Source organism: Erpetoichthys calabaricus, chromosome 4 (assembly GCF_900747795.2).
Source record: "Erpetoichthys calabaricus chromosome 4, fErpCal1.3, whole genome shotgun sequence".
Taxonomy (NCBI): Eukaryota; Metazoa; Chordata; class Cladistia; order Polypteriformes; family Polypteridae; genus Erpetoichthys; species Erpetoichthys calabaricus.
The window spans coordinates 196238373-196253829 of record NC_041397.2 but is presented as its reverse complement, the minus strand read 5'-3'; the positions used below and the strand labels follow the sequence as shown (position 1 = coordinate 196253829).

General features: G+C 35.3%; 1 long non-coding RNA gene across 7 annotated transcripts in view; it reads left to right on the top strand.

Annotated features, from left to right (window-relative positions):
* LOC114650484 (uncharacterized) overlaps window positions 1-14215 on the top strand; it is a 605078-nt gene extending 590863 nt beyond the window's left edge. For all 7 annotated transcript variants that reach the window (XR_007934844.1, XR_007934843.1, XR_007934842.1 and 4 more), the window contains one exon: window positions 14041-14215. This is a non-coding gene — a long non-coding RNA (uncharacterized LOC114650484). The remainder of the gene's footprint in view (window positions 1-14040) is intronic.
* Window positions 14216-15457: the final 1242 nt, after the last annotated feature.

Below are 15457 nucleotides of genomic sequence, written 5' to 3'. Positions count from 1 at the left end.
GGTTCAGTTAAAAGGATATATCTTCAAGTTAAAAGGACAGCCAAACTTTCTTTTCCATGACATTGAGATAGTGATATCTAGCTTTGCGTAAGCGTAAAAAAGGAAAAAGAGACTTAATTACTTGTTTGGTTATCAACCAAAGTAACAAGTCTCAGTCAGAATATTTAGAGATATCACTGTCTAATCTTTCAAATTTAGTAGTGCTTATGTTTTTCCACAGCTGCATTGCTGATATACTGTATCAGAGGTATTACAAGTGAATTTTGATTATGCAACAAATAGCGACACCATTTTTGTTACAAAGTCACAATAAGTTGATGAGCAAATCTCTACAGTAAGTTATGGTATATTATAATCTTTGCTTCCAGAAGAGGTTTAAGGCTTGAACAGAGTGGGTTGAAGGTTAATTCAGAAAATAGTGTCTATTTAAAGAAAAAAATAAAATACAGAAGCCTTTTTTATTGTAATATTTATCAGAAGCAGTATGTTCTATATACATGGGTAAAGATAAGTGCTGAGCTGTCAACTGGTTGGCATTTGATGATGGGTAGTGCATAGGCTGAACAGACCTGGTAGTCAGGGTGTGCTGGGAATGACTAGCAGATGCCTCTGTTCAGTTGGAATTCAACTTTTGCTTCCTGGAGAGTTTTCTGCATTTCATGAGAGGTCCAGGGATATGGTGCCTGAATAGTCTCTGTTTAACCCTCAGTAGTAGAAGCCATTGCAAAAAGCTATAGCTGATGATGTTGAAGCTTCTTAGGCAGAAACCTCAGGAACCATTAGTAGGCAGTAAGGAAAGCTGTCAAACTCTGACTGAGATGTACCAGCAGCCTAGAAAGGTGACAGATGGAATTACATATGTGTATTAAATGAGTTTGGTGAGCCCATAGAAAGGTTCTGGCTTACAATATAACAAAACAGGAACAGTACGTAGAAGATGGTCCAGGCTGTTCTCAGTAGGGGTAGCAAAATATTGACCTCAGCTGAAGAAATAGCTGAAGTTGAAAGGGCATCTTAAGAGCTCTTAAACCTGGTGGTTACACCCTAGTTGTCCCACATGCTGTCTGAATTCTGTCTGAGGGGGTGGGTGAACTCTGTTGTATCTAGTCAGCAGCAGTGGATGAGATGCAGCCAGAAATGCTGAAAACACTGAATATTGTAAGGCTGTTTTGATTAAAAATGCCTCTGTAATTTTGTGTGGAAGGTGACTTGAAACTGTAGGACTGGGAATGCTGTTGATGAGAAACTGAAATGGAGGCGCTGTCAGATTGTTTAACTTCAGAACCAGGTGGAACAATGATTATTCAATCTTGATTATGGAACAGTGGATAGAGCCTTTGTCCCTGCATAAAGGTGTCATGAGAGTTTACCAAATATATCTACATGTGCTTTGTGGATTTGGTAAGAGCTTATGACTGTGTACCCCACAATACCTTGTGGAAAGCACTATAATACTATATGTTTCTGGGGCTGCTATTGTGTACCATTTTTTCTGTGTTTTTGAAGATCAGCAGCTGCAGTCTTTTCATTGTGGACATAGGACTCGCCCAAGGGTTTTTTTTTGCCCCATGCCCTGTCTCATTATTTTAATGGTGAGGATATAAAGGTGCCCTCAAACTTTGGACAGTGTGCTCAATGGCATCTTGAGTTTCTGCTGTTTATGTGAAGGTGATGTCCTCTTGGCCTCATCATATTGTCTTCTACGACATGGAATGGTTCCCAGCTACTACAATGTAGTAATAAAAATGTGCATTTTCAGGCGGTCTACATCCTCATATACACCTATGTTTATAAGATCTTGGAAATGACTGAAAGAATGAGATCCCAAGCATAAGCGGCTAAAAGTAGGTTCCTGTGCCAGAATTTTGGTTACATTCTCTGTTATAGTTTAGGAACATCATACGGAATACAATACGGAAGAACATCAAGTAGTATCATTGCTTTCCAGATTTAGAGGTACCAGTTCAGGTGATTTGGGCATGTAATAATGATTGCTTCCGCCTCCCTAGCAGTTTACCATGCACAAACCATTGGAAGAAGTCCTATTGAAGACCCTGGACCTGCTGAAGGACTATATGTCTCAACTGGCCTGAGACTGTCTAGGAAGAAGCAGGAGAGTAGAAGAGTGTCCTGATCTGCCCAGATTGATATATTGCTACCATCACCCAAATCAGGAAAAGTAAATTGACAGTGGAAGTGAAATGTGTTTTTCATTGCTACAATGAGCACTAAAGTTTTTTTTTTCTTTTTTTATTATGCTCCCAGCAATGCTTCTTACATTTTTATGTACTAAAGATTTTTCAGAGGTTACCATTGTATAACATTTGCTAGGTGGGTTTTCCTTATTTTGTTGCAAGCACTGTGTTGTTGAGGGGCCAAGAGTTTTTAAATTACATTTTATTAATATAAAACCTCTTATTTTAAATGCATCAAATAAACACTTTATTTTGTAAATACAGAATTAAGTAAGATATGTTTGACAGACATTTTAAATAAAGTTCATGTAGAATCACTTTTTTAAAATATGTATTATGAAAAACTTGCAGAATTTTAAAGAATTTATTTTTATAATTTATTTTTGAAAAGCAAAATATAGTGATTCATAGACAGTGGTATTATAAATTTGGAAGATTAGTAGCAGGTAGGAGAAATAGTGCATATAAACAGTGTGCTGCATATAAACAGTTCTGCTTTTGTTCCATTCTTTGATTTATGACGAATTCTACTGACTAGGATCCCATGTTCTGTGCTCCTTAAATGTTGGTGGCATTACCTTTGTGATTCATATTTCATAATCAAATGCATTCCTGTCCCATTGTTTACCATCACCATGCCAAATATTAGACAGGTACTAGTAAGCATTGAAAGCACCAGATAGGCACAATCAAATGGTTAACTCGTTGTCTCCATGGCACCATTGAATTCCAATGTTTCAGTATCCACAACCACAATCTCAGAACATATCCCTCAGTGTTTAAATCTATGATATGATATTAAAGGATGGACCATGCAGGGGACAATCAGTGCCCCATCAAGCATTGTAATGGTTTAAACAGCAGCACACCTAACAAAAGCCCAAAAAACTGAATTTGCATTGACAACTAAAGAAGAAATAATGTAGCAGGATTTATCTAGAAATGCATTTAGCACCCAGCCAAGCTTTGTATTTAAATAGCAAGTTTCAATGCCCTACAATTTACTGGAAAATGCGATTCAGAAAAATGAATAAATGTGATTCACAATAACTCTTCTTACTTACTGAATATTGCATTGCTCTTTAGAGTCATTAACAGTGTCATGTAGGTGCTTAAATAATATAAAGATGTTTTATGTGCAGCTTTAATGTATTAGTACAAGACTTCTGTAAAGAGAACAACACATATAAAATTGTTAGCAGTTTTTTCACAAAAATGATTTACTTTGTTCAGAGTAGAGGTTCCTAAGTTCTGTTCTGGTGGCCCACTGTGGCTGTAAGGTTTTAATTTTCAACTGGGTTGCTTAATTAGAAGCTAATTCTTGCTTATAAATCGGTTATGGGTCAAACAACACTTTTCTGCTTCATTTTGGTTAAGCTCTTAAACCTTAATTGACACTTTTACTCCTAAATGACTACTTTTTCAGTTTTAATTGCTTCTTGTGTTCTTAACCAGCTGTCAGTTAAGAATGAGAAGCACATATTAAAGGAACAATAAGTTCAACATCTACCCTGGTCCCATTTATAAATGTAATGAAGTATTTATTTTAATACCATATAAAAAAGAGAGAACAGAAAAAAAAAATGCAGGACTAAGAATTACCTGCTTTGAGCCACAAATTATTTGGATGATCACCTCCAAAGGAAAAAATGTACAATGTAAGAATGACCTTGCATTGGGAAAACGAAAACACTAACATTCATAACAAGTTCTTTTATCTGTAAGGATTGGTTAATTAAACATTTGGTCTGCAGCAAAATATGAACTTAGGAATCTTTGATTTAAACCAGTGCACTGGTCAAATAGAAAGTAATCTGTATCTGAAAGGTCAGTAGTCCTAGAAATTACCAGACAATAACGTGCCCAAGATATATTATAAATTAAATATTTTAATTAGATTTCCACCTCTATTAAAAATTCTAGTGAAAATAGCTCAACATTTTGTATATCTGTGATTTATTCAAACTGTTCAGCTCTCTTTTTTTACAGATGTACAGTCCTGGTTCAAGTTGTTTTTCTAAAATCTTTTGCTTGCTTGCTTACAACAGAGTAGAATTTTGTAGAATTGTGAATTAATTATATGGTTGAGAGGAACTGAGTCTTGTTTATCACACAGTGACACAAAGTATTAGAAAAACCAAAACCTCATACATACGCATTGCTCTGTTGTAGGCACTGTTGATAATTCTGAACCAATCACATTGACATTTAAAATTGTGCTAATAGATTACTTTTTTCACAGGCACCAGTTATTCTTAAATCATTTATTGGAATTAGTGAGAAAAACAAATAAATGCCTTCACTTACAATTCATCAATGTAAGTCATGTTTAAAAATATTTAGCTCTGATCTCTCTTCACATTAAAAATTCTCATAACCTAAGATTCTGATAGATTTGATTGTGAAATTTTTTATGTGAATCCATATTCTCTTTAACTGAGCCCTTCCTAAAAAAAATAGTTCATTATTGAACATCCAGTGGCATCCAGTTTTTAATTTTAAAGTCTATATTAACTTTGAATTGCTTGATGAAATAATATGTGCCACTTCGACTATCGGAAAATTGCTGTCTCTCAAGTTAGTTGGGGAATGAGGGTGGACAAGAAATGTAAGGTCTTGCTGTAAATATTTAAATGGATTAAAGCTAGGACTCTAACTGAGCTAATAAAGATCTTTTATTGTCTTCATTTAAGTCACTTTAGGGTTGCTCATTCAGTGTGATTTGGATTATTGACCTGTTGAATCACAAGTTTGTTTTTTTTTGCTAATTTCTGTTTTGTAACAAAAGGTTCTGGGCTTTCACAAATGATTCCTAGTATTTCCAGCAGCCATGCCACATGTGCTTCAGAACAGGTCATCCACCTGAAGCTAAGCATGCTGCTGGAAGATGTATTGGTGAGGCCAGCAGGGGACACCTACCCTGTGGTCTGAATGTGGATACCAGTGCCCCAGTGCAGTGATGAGGACACTGTGCTGTAAAAATGGCCCCATCCTCCAGATGAGATGTCAAAGCGAGGTAAGGACTCCCTGTGGTTATTAAAGATCCCTGGGCATCCTTCATAAAGAGCAGTGTGTATCCCAATGGCCTGGCTGAATTGTCCATTACGCTAAATTGGCCTGGTCATTCAGACCCCCTAATCACCCCCAGTTTCTGATTGGCTAACTATCTCTGACCCCTTCCCCACCTAACAGCTAATGTGTGGTGAGCATACTGGTGCATAGTGGCTGCCATTGCATCATCCAGGTGGATGCTGCACATTAGTGGTGGTTGAAGTGGCTTTCCAGTCACTGCGTAAAGCGCTTTGAGTACCTTGAAAAGCATTATTGTTCAACATTTTCCATATTATTTTGCTAATCCTGCTGCTTAAAAACACTCCTACTATATGACTATACTGCCACCATACTGAAGAGTGGAGATGCCATAACCTGCCTGATGGCCATCAAGTATCATATAAAGGCCATTTTTACACAGAATGTCTAGGAGACAGTTGACCCACAAACATAAACTATAATTGCAGGTATTGATTTCTATAACTCATTTTACAGACCAGCTGTAACTTTCAATATCTGTTAAGCAGCACCCTTGTTGTCAAGTAACTATGCATTAAGCGATGGCCATACATCTGTGCAATTCAGAAATAGTTTAATATATTTCCACTTCTTTCTAGTGGGCTGCACTGGGCTCTTAGAGAGGTTATTTACATCTGTAATGGTTTTGAACACTCCCCGTCCTTTAGGGTCTAATCTCACTTGCTTATGATGCTACATCTTAGAGAGAGAGAGGTATTTATCTTCATGAATAATACAAAATAGGATATCCAATTAACCATCCTTTCTAGAATAGGAAGCAGTGACAACACTTGAACACTCTAAGAGAATATTACTTGGTGTATCTAGAAGCTTATATCAATACTGGGGTGCAGCTCTCAGCAGGAGCCAGCTGCTTTCACTAGTGTTCATTGGAGCATGTCTGTCGCTCTCTGTGTTGACAAGAAGTCATTTTTGTATGCTTCTTTAGGCATGGCTGGAAAAAGGAGAATGCTGTATAACAGATCTCATGGTCACATCCAAGAATGTGGAGATCTGCCTTTGCCATGTTTATATCCAATGTTGCTTGGACTGCACATACATTGAGCAATTACATATATATGAATGTCTGTCCATTAATAATGTTCTTTTTTTGGCAAGGAACATAGCTGAGGTTATGAACTTAGTATGATTTTTTTTCTGTAAAAGCATATTTTTATGAGAATTGAAAAGTTAAAATAAATGGTGAAGTGGTTAAAAATGTTTTATGCATATACAATATATTATATAATGTAATATATAGAAGGAACATTCATACCAAATGCATGCTATAAAAACTGTGAAGATAAAAATTAGATTTTTTTTCCTTATCAAAACAGATAAAGGAGAAGCCTAGATGCTTCATAAGACTGTTCTGTGCAAGAAAAAAAAGAAAATGAGGCAGCAGCTGTCTGGCTTTCCAGACACTGCAGCTAGATTCCAGACAGTCACCTGAATATTATCACTTTGTCAGCTATACAACGCACAAAGCAATAATGACCAGGGGTGACAACTTGACATTTTCAAGAGGAGTTAAAGGACTTGATCTGAATGAAAATCAATATTGTTTAAGCAAAGTCACTCTCAAAAAACATTACTCTTGAAGTATTTGTCTGAATGTATGTGCCTTTTATTTTTTTTGTGAGCAGGCATATTCAAGGTTCTATAAACCTGCACATCCAATGATTCACCCATTTAAATATTTTAAATACTTACTTAGTAGTATGGCTGAAAGTGCATAACAAATAAACAATAAATATAAAATCATTTATTGTTGTAGCATTGTTAAAGATTTCCCATGATTGGAAGTTGTAATTGCAATAGTATTATGCCAGAACACATTCTCTCAATGATTACACCTTCTACGTTGTTAGGCAAGATTAAACATGCCTTACCAGCCTTTGGGTAAAAATAATAGACAATATAATTTTAAAGCAATGCAGCTTTAAATTCATTGTGTGGTATTTAACAAATTAATAGATAGTATCAGTCAGCAAGCTGTATCAGTGCATGTTGCCAACCTGTCTCTCTTTCCATCAATCAGCAGTACATAGTTAAAGCATAATTACAGTATTTTGGTTGAATTTCCAAATTACCCCAGTAGTGAAGAAGAAGACATTATTAGCGTTCAGCTATGTCTCATATTCATAGATGTCTGTTAGCATAGTATATTGAAAAGTGTATTAGTTAAAGTAAGGCGTATGAATGGTCTAGACAACAACTTCAGTAACAATAATATTGATCAATTAAAACATTCTTCTTGAACACTATGCAACGATACAACATTTTTTCAGATGAAGAACTAAACTATGTTGAAAGTAACACTTATTTTCATTAATTAAAAAAAAAATCTCTTTTACTATGTGCTACTACTGTCTATAACTTAGAAACTGTATCTCACAAAATTTAATTTTTAACAAATATTCATTTTACTAAGTAATATTTATTATTTATTTATACTTATAGGCACATTAATTCCATGCCATATTGTTTTAGACTTACTAACTGCTTTATACTTTGGCTGGTAAGAGCCCTCAAATACCTTATTTTTGCTTTATTGTATTGTTTCTTTTATTTAAATAAATATTCATGTATTTTACTTTTAACCTGCAACAACACATTTTTCTAGTTTTTTTTATATAAAGTGCAACCTCATTTTAAACTATATTTAATGATTATATAGTATTGTCATAGCTGTGGTCCTTCTGTAATAAGCATCATATCAAAGAATCATCAGGCGATGTTATTCATGTTAAAAGAGCAATAAATATAAATTATTTTGGCTTTGTTTCTATGCAACCATATCCAGTATTTACTTGGGCAGCAGTAGGGAAAATGAATTTATACTAGCAAAGAAAAAGAAAAATCAGAAAGTGTGTTGTATTTGATATGTGTGTATTTTACTTGATGGTCACAAATAACTTATTTGCCAACTCTTCTTGGAGTCAGGCAGACTGTCGCTGCCTTTACAGGGTATATTTTTGTTACTTATTTTTAACATGGATGGCATGTGTTGAAAGTAGGTCTCATATCAGAGTTTTGGGACTTTTTGAGAGTGTTTGCTTTGTACCAAAACATATTCTGCAGATGTCACTATGAAATCTTATAAAATTCACAATTTGTAAAGAAGAAAGTTACATTTCCAAATCTTCATTATAAAATAAGCAATAACTGAATATTAGTGTTTAAAAAAATCTCTGCTTTATTTAAAGTATGTGAGGTGAGCATATACAGGTGATGACAGCACCAAAGAACAGATTTGTTATATATACACAGTATAATTTAAGGTTAATGTAATACAACTGTGTTTGTTGTGTGTGAGACAGTTTGCACGTACATCTTTGTCTTTTTCTTGTATGACCTATGTCTGTATTTTGAATCCTGCTTTTTGGTTTATAGACTTATATGAATAATTAATTTTATTTTAAACTTTTCTATACACTGAGTTTAGAGTTTATTAAGTACACTTATTTAGTAGTGTGTTACACCTCCTTTGTTCTTGAGACCAGCTGTTTCTGGGCATGGAAATTTCATGATACTGAATATGGTGTTCAGAAATGTCAAAGCATTTGGAATTTTGTTGTGTTTCACAGTTGCAAATTGAATGGCTGCACTGTCTTACTGCAAATAGTCCTCTCTGCCTCATTCTAAAAATGCTCAATAAGGTTGAAATATAGTGATTGTGCAGACCACTGTAGCAATCAAATCTCTCTGTCATGTTCCAACTAATGATAGGTGCCTTGTGCCCTACTACGTTGCAAGTGTCCATCTGAATTATATAAATTGTGGCCATGAATGGATGAAGTTGGTCAGCAGAGATGTTCAGATAAGCCTTACCCTTTAGATGGTCTTCAACAGTGCCATAAAAATATTCCCCACACCATCACACTAATAGCATTTGCTGTACAGTTGAGATCAAACAGGATGACTCTATGGACTCATGTTGCTTGCACCAAATTCTAATCAATTTGTTCGTCTGAGGTAAACCCGAATTCATCCAACCAAGCAGCTTTTTTCCACTTCACAACAAGTTAGTTTTGATCCATCTGTGCCCATTGGAAAAGCACTTTGTATTTTGTTTCTTTTTGCTGACTTAGGGGGCTTTGCCTGCTGCTTGCTTCGCTCACCAACCCCCCTGGCCTACGCTATGCGCCAGCCACTTCACGCCTCTGCCACTACCGTATGTGGATTTCACTTTCACCAAACAACAAATCTTTTAATTCTCGTGGATATGCCTCTTCATTGGGAAGAAACACTACTTTTCCCTGATTGCAACACGAATTAGACGATCTACAAGTCTTCCGACATAAAGTTTAAATCCAAACAATATATTCGATCTCTTTTCACTGTTCTGTTATTTCACAGAGTAATAATTTCTGTTTGTTTGCGCTAATGCGATCTTTACTAGTATTTTTTTGAGACTTTCGAATTTTTGTACTTCCATTATCTCTAACCTGCTCTGCATGTGTATCGCGCCAACGTTTTTGAATTCTTTACGACATTCTACTTTGTCCTCTACTCTTTGTCGTTTATTTCCGGCCCCAGGCATGGTTAAATCTCTTTGCACAGCGTCTCGTCTAACGGGACATGAAAGTATCTCTCTGAAAAAGTCACATCTTGTCCCAGGCTAAAGAGTCTCATCTTGTCCCAGGATTTTTTATTATAATAGAGAGATGTATTGGCACTTCACATGATGACCCATGCTGTTGTAGCCAATTCAAGATAAAGTCCAATAAATGGTGTACTTTGAGATGACATTATAAACATCAGTTTTGAATTTGCATGTGATTTGCTGTTATCTACTTGCTTTTATGATTCTTGACATTCTCCTTTCACTCTGTTATTCTGCAAGCTGTTTTTGTCCATAGGACCACTTGTCATTTTTTTGCTTTTCTGCACCATACTCAGTAAACCCTTGCTCGTGTTAACTGCCTTTTGAGAGATGCTAGAACCAGAATGCCTAGCACCAACTCTCATATAATGCTGAGCGTTACTAGGGTTCTTAATTTACCCTATTCCAATTGAAGATAATCTGATGCTAGAAACACTTGTCTGCTTCTCTTATACAACAAACAACTGTCTCATGACATATGGCATATCAAAATGTAGAATTTCTGTGGAGGTGATATACCTAATAAAGGGGCAACTAAGGCAAATTCAGTCAAAGGCAGTGGTCATAAACTAGAATCAAAACATGAATTTGAATTTCACAGAAACTCAAAAACCCAATAAAACCAAAGCTGAAAAACACAAGTCCTAAACAGAGCTCTTACTACAAAACAAAGGAATCTTCAAATGACTCTTTGTAAGGTGAAAACATGCAACACCCAGGCAAAAGCACCTCCCCAGCTACCCCAGTTTATATTTCCTCCTTTTATCCCATAATGAGCATTGCAAATCATGCATGGATACAAGAGGCCAGAAACAATAGCATGCATAAAGAATGATTTGAAGAGGAGTGTTAGCCCATTCCTGACAGTTGTAAGGCTAGAAATATTTTTCTGAAGGTATTGTAGTTCTTTATCTTCAGAGTGGGAAAGATAAAAAAAACAAGTAAGCTCTGTTAGCTGGACCACTCAGACATTACTACTGCTGGATCCTTAGTCTGACTTAAGTTAGCTGGAAACAGAAACCCAGCAGTGGATCTTTGAGGTTGTATTGGAGTTTACTGTGAGTAGTGTATCTTGACTTTATTGTGCTACTATTTCTTGGATTCTGGTCTTGGATTGTATTTATGGATTGCCTCAGTTTGCCTTTCAGATAAATCCTTTTTTTTTGCTGCTTTGTGCATTTTATCCTTATTTTTCCATTATTGTTAAATAAACTCTCAATTTATAAACGATTGTAGTTTGTATTGTCTTCACAAGCCATAGTTTTTAATGTTTTCCCCTTGTATGGCATTTTTGGTGAGTTCTAGGAGGTTATTGTATATTTGAAACTTTTATAGCAAGCATCCCATTGTTAGCTCTGTGTAGGACACATCCTGTGGTTAGCAGTATGGGTCTGGTTAGCAGTATGGGTCTTTCTGCTTTTGAGTGAGCCTCTTCTGGGCTGGCCAGTGAAGTTCCTGGCCTATTTCTGAGTCTTATTTTGAAGGCCTCACACCCTTTTGCAGCCATCTGTAGAATTCATATTCACGACACTGGTCAAAAGAACAAGGCAATTCAATGCAAGGCATTGAGTGAATCAAGTGCAAATATGCCTTGCCCAAAGGATGTGTGTTCCCATTTTCTAGTGAATTTACAAGTTCGAGTCTGAGACTACAAATCATTGTAGATTTGGAAATACGGTAAACATAATCTAGGGAAATGTTGATTAGTTTAGTATTTGTTTAATATACAACTTTTATTCATTTATTTAATTGATATATATGTCTAATTATTTTGAATAAAAAGCACCCTGTTACCACAGTTTTATTTTATTATGTTGTTATATTCATGTTGAAACCTTATCTAGTATCAGAACTTTCTAAAATAATGATACTTCTTTATGGAAAACAAATGCAGTAGACAGAATAACTAGGCTAAGCAGAATAAACTAAATTAAATGCATCGAGGCTCAACTAGAGTCAACTAAGAGTAACCAATAGGACTGGTGCATGCAAGTCGTTTGACATAGTAACAGTGCGTTCTTTGGGAATCCCCCACTCAATTCCACATGACGTTTAGTATTTTCACAATTGCTGAAGTTGTACAGAGATTGCAGTGTGTTACATCACTGTTGGTGGTTGCTCGATTCCCCTTTCTAGTTGATTTTCAAAAAAATATGCATATTCTTATATTTATTTTGCCCTACTCTGTGTGCTGTGTTTGAGTTTTTATTTTACGTTACAGAACCAGTACAATGGCACCCTGTGCTCCCTTAAGGAACATTTATACTCCAAAACTGAACAGAGACAGACAGATATGAATGTGTTCACAGGCTGAGGATGCAGACCCTGTTCTGTTCAGGCTAAATTACTTTAGCTATGATGGTTTAAGTACAGCCTGTGATTGCATTCACCTGTGACTATTCAGTCTTGTTTAAAGAATCAATTTAGGATCATATAGTACAAAATCTGTTTCCTGTTGTTTTTACCCCTACTTATTGTTTTTTCCTTTTTTGCCATGAATTTTGTTTCTCTGTTCTGCTTCAGTCTGTTGTTCAACCATTTTGGTTGTCTATGACATTGTCAGTTATGCATTAATTGAGATCTACCTTTAAACCACATAGCTTTCATCCCTTCAGGCTCAGTAAATTCTTTCTGTCCCACCAACAGACACATATTCAACTAGTAGTTAATCATTCAGGTGGAGGCCCATTGTGGAAGTGATTTTAGCTTACAGGGATGTTACAGGTAGCACTATTAATGATTAAACATTTATTACTGTAATTTACAATAGGGCATTGATTGTCACATGCATTTAACAAATAGAGTTTAATCTTATGCACATCACAAGGATTCAAAGCTCTAGTACATAATGGTGTATTTGTATGGCACTGATAGTAATTAATAATACTAATTCAATCCCTAAAAAGAAACAGATCTGCTATTAAAATGCTGTGTGCAAAGTGCATTTTCTATAAAATCCCCAAATTTACACAAATTATAGAAAAGGCACCTTTAGTGTATATTTATCATAGGCAGTTTCCCAAGCTCCAAAGCTGTGGCACTTGGAGAGTTACAGCTTTCTTATTTAGCTCTTTCTCTGCAGTGTTGGTTTTTAAAGGTTGTCATGACAACACCATGTCTGGCTGCCAGCTCTGTCAAGTTATTGAACTGCGACTGGCTTTAGCTTTAGCAGATAATTAGGTTCTGTCTTGCAGGTTCATTTTCCAGTGACTGGAACTTGAATATGACCTACAGCTGGCCTCAATTTCATTGCCACTGGCAAAGCTTTTAACCCCATCTTTTCCATCAATATCTATTTTTTCTGTTGTTTTAGTAAGAGTCTGAATCTCAGGTTTAAACATCCACGTTAAAAGACATATTTTGTTTTTGTTTGTCTAAACCAGGCCAGAATATGAATATTTCTTAAGTGCATGTAAAAACCAGATCACATAATTGTCGTCTAAAATATTTGATTTTAGATGTTTGAGAATGTAGGTTGAATGCAGTATACAGACTTTAAAGGAAAACCCTTACCATCTTCTGTTGTTCTTGAAGGTATTAAATGCATTAAAGGAAATGATTGTCATATCAGAAGTAATTAAACTTTGACTGAAGTGAAATTCATTTAAATCTAATTGTTATTCCTGGAACCTTAGAAAGCACTGTTGTTACGGAGTATGTATTTAAATGCTGAAAATGAGAGGGGCAAGGCATCAGCTTCATGCTGAAACAAAATAAGCCATTTTCAATCAGTTGTAACATGAAGAATGTAACATGTTACTTTGTGCACCTAACAATGCTTCCAAGATGTATATGGCGTTCACATTTACCATCTGGCAATAATTACAGCTCATGATGACTTAAAAAATATTTGGCATAAAGATACAGTATTGAGTATTAAATCATGTTCCACATATTCTTCTTAAATTACACCAGTTACTGGTATTATCTCAGTAATAAATGCTTACGTTGACAGTGCTCCAGATGTTTTACGACATTATGATTTTAGGTTTAAGGAGTTTTCCATTTGTCATTGGGTATATGCAATATATTTACACATTTGTGGAAAGAGGAAATGTAAATTCAGTTTTTATTTTTCTACCTTTTAAATGTAGATAACACACAACACAGAACATTCAAATTCTACTGCAAAAATAATAAGTCAATAATACTCTTTTTTTCTTCCAGGTTTTGAAACAGAAAATCAGGACATTGAAGGTGCAAAAGGTAAAAATACAGACCTGAGACCTTTGTACATGGGCATATTTTGTTAAAATTAATGTTTCTGACTTCACAATATCAATGTATTAAATAAATCAAAGAAAAACTGATCAGTTGTTATTAAAGAATCCTTCGTCAACCAGTGATGTGTAAGTTGTGTGATTATTTGTAGGCTGCATGCGTAATTTTTGCTCATTGTTTCACAAAATCCCACCGATGCCTATTCTTATCCCTACCTTGTGACCCTGCTAAAAGTGGTAAGTACATTCCCGCTGAGGGAAATAGTTAATAAATGTAGTGAATTATATGCATTTAGCAAACAAAGCCAGTGTGCCATTGCCATTTGTCTCATATAAGAAACAGCCAATAAACATTCAAACTACAAGAAAAGGTAGATTCATGGTTATCATTGTCAATATGTAAAAGTGGCTATTTTCTAAAACAATATGAAAAGTTAATTACTTTTCATTATTTGTATATGTCAGAGAAATGAACTAGCAACTGCTTTACGGTTCAGAAATTTCAAGTAAGGATGAAGAAGTTAAACTTGTAATACAGAAACCATTTTTCTTCTGGATAAGAAATAATGTGAACATATCCTTGCTAACAATTTTCACATTTTCAAGGTCAAGTTGAACTTTATTATGCCTAAAGGAATAATTCAGTTGATCATTTGTGTTACAATAGAATAACAAAAACATCAGACTAAAGAAAAAGGAGGAATTGTGTGAGATAAGAAAATAGCTCACTTCTACACAATATACATTGCAGTTCTTCATTAGCTAATCTTTATTGCTATTTATCATTAAACAGCCTAATCCTTATGATACAATTAATCTCCTTCATCATGTTGTTTTTGTTATTCATTTCAGGATCATATTACTAATCAAACTTCTAAAACAGAATTTAAAGTGCAGTGGATGGGCAGACTCATTTAGGATTTAATGGTTTTCAAGATAAGTTTTGTATACATATGTTGTGCAGATGGTTTGGTCAATCACACTACTTAATGCTGTAATCATTCATTTCAAATTAGCTTTATCTTGATTTTGGATATTTCCAAAACTGCAAATCAGACCAAAGGACATAACAAAACAGACACATAGGTAGTGGACAGATGGACTCTAGGCACCACCACCCTGAGCTGGATTAAGTAGTGTAAAAGAGGAGACAGACAAAGATAATGAGTTGGGGCAACTTTGGTGACCCCCAATAACTGAAGGTTTGGAAAAATGAAAAAGTCATGCAACAATTGTGGAGATGTCTTCTCAGACACAAGTTCAAGATTGAATTGGGAAAAGATTGGCTGCTCCCCAATTACTTTCTTCATGTGGCAGGAAGCCGCAGGTCCTGGAGGACGAACAACGGAAGTGACATCAGCAAT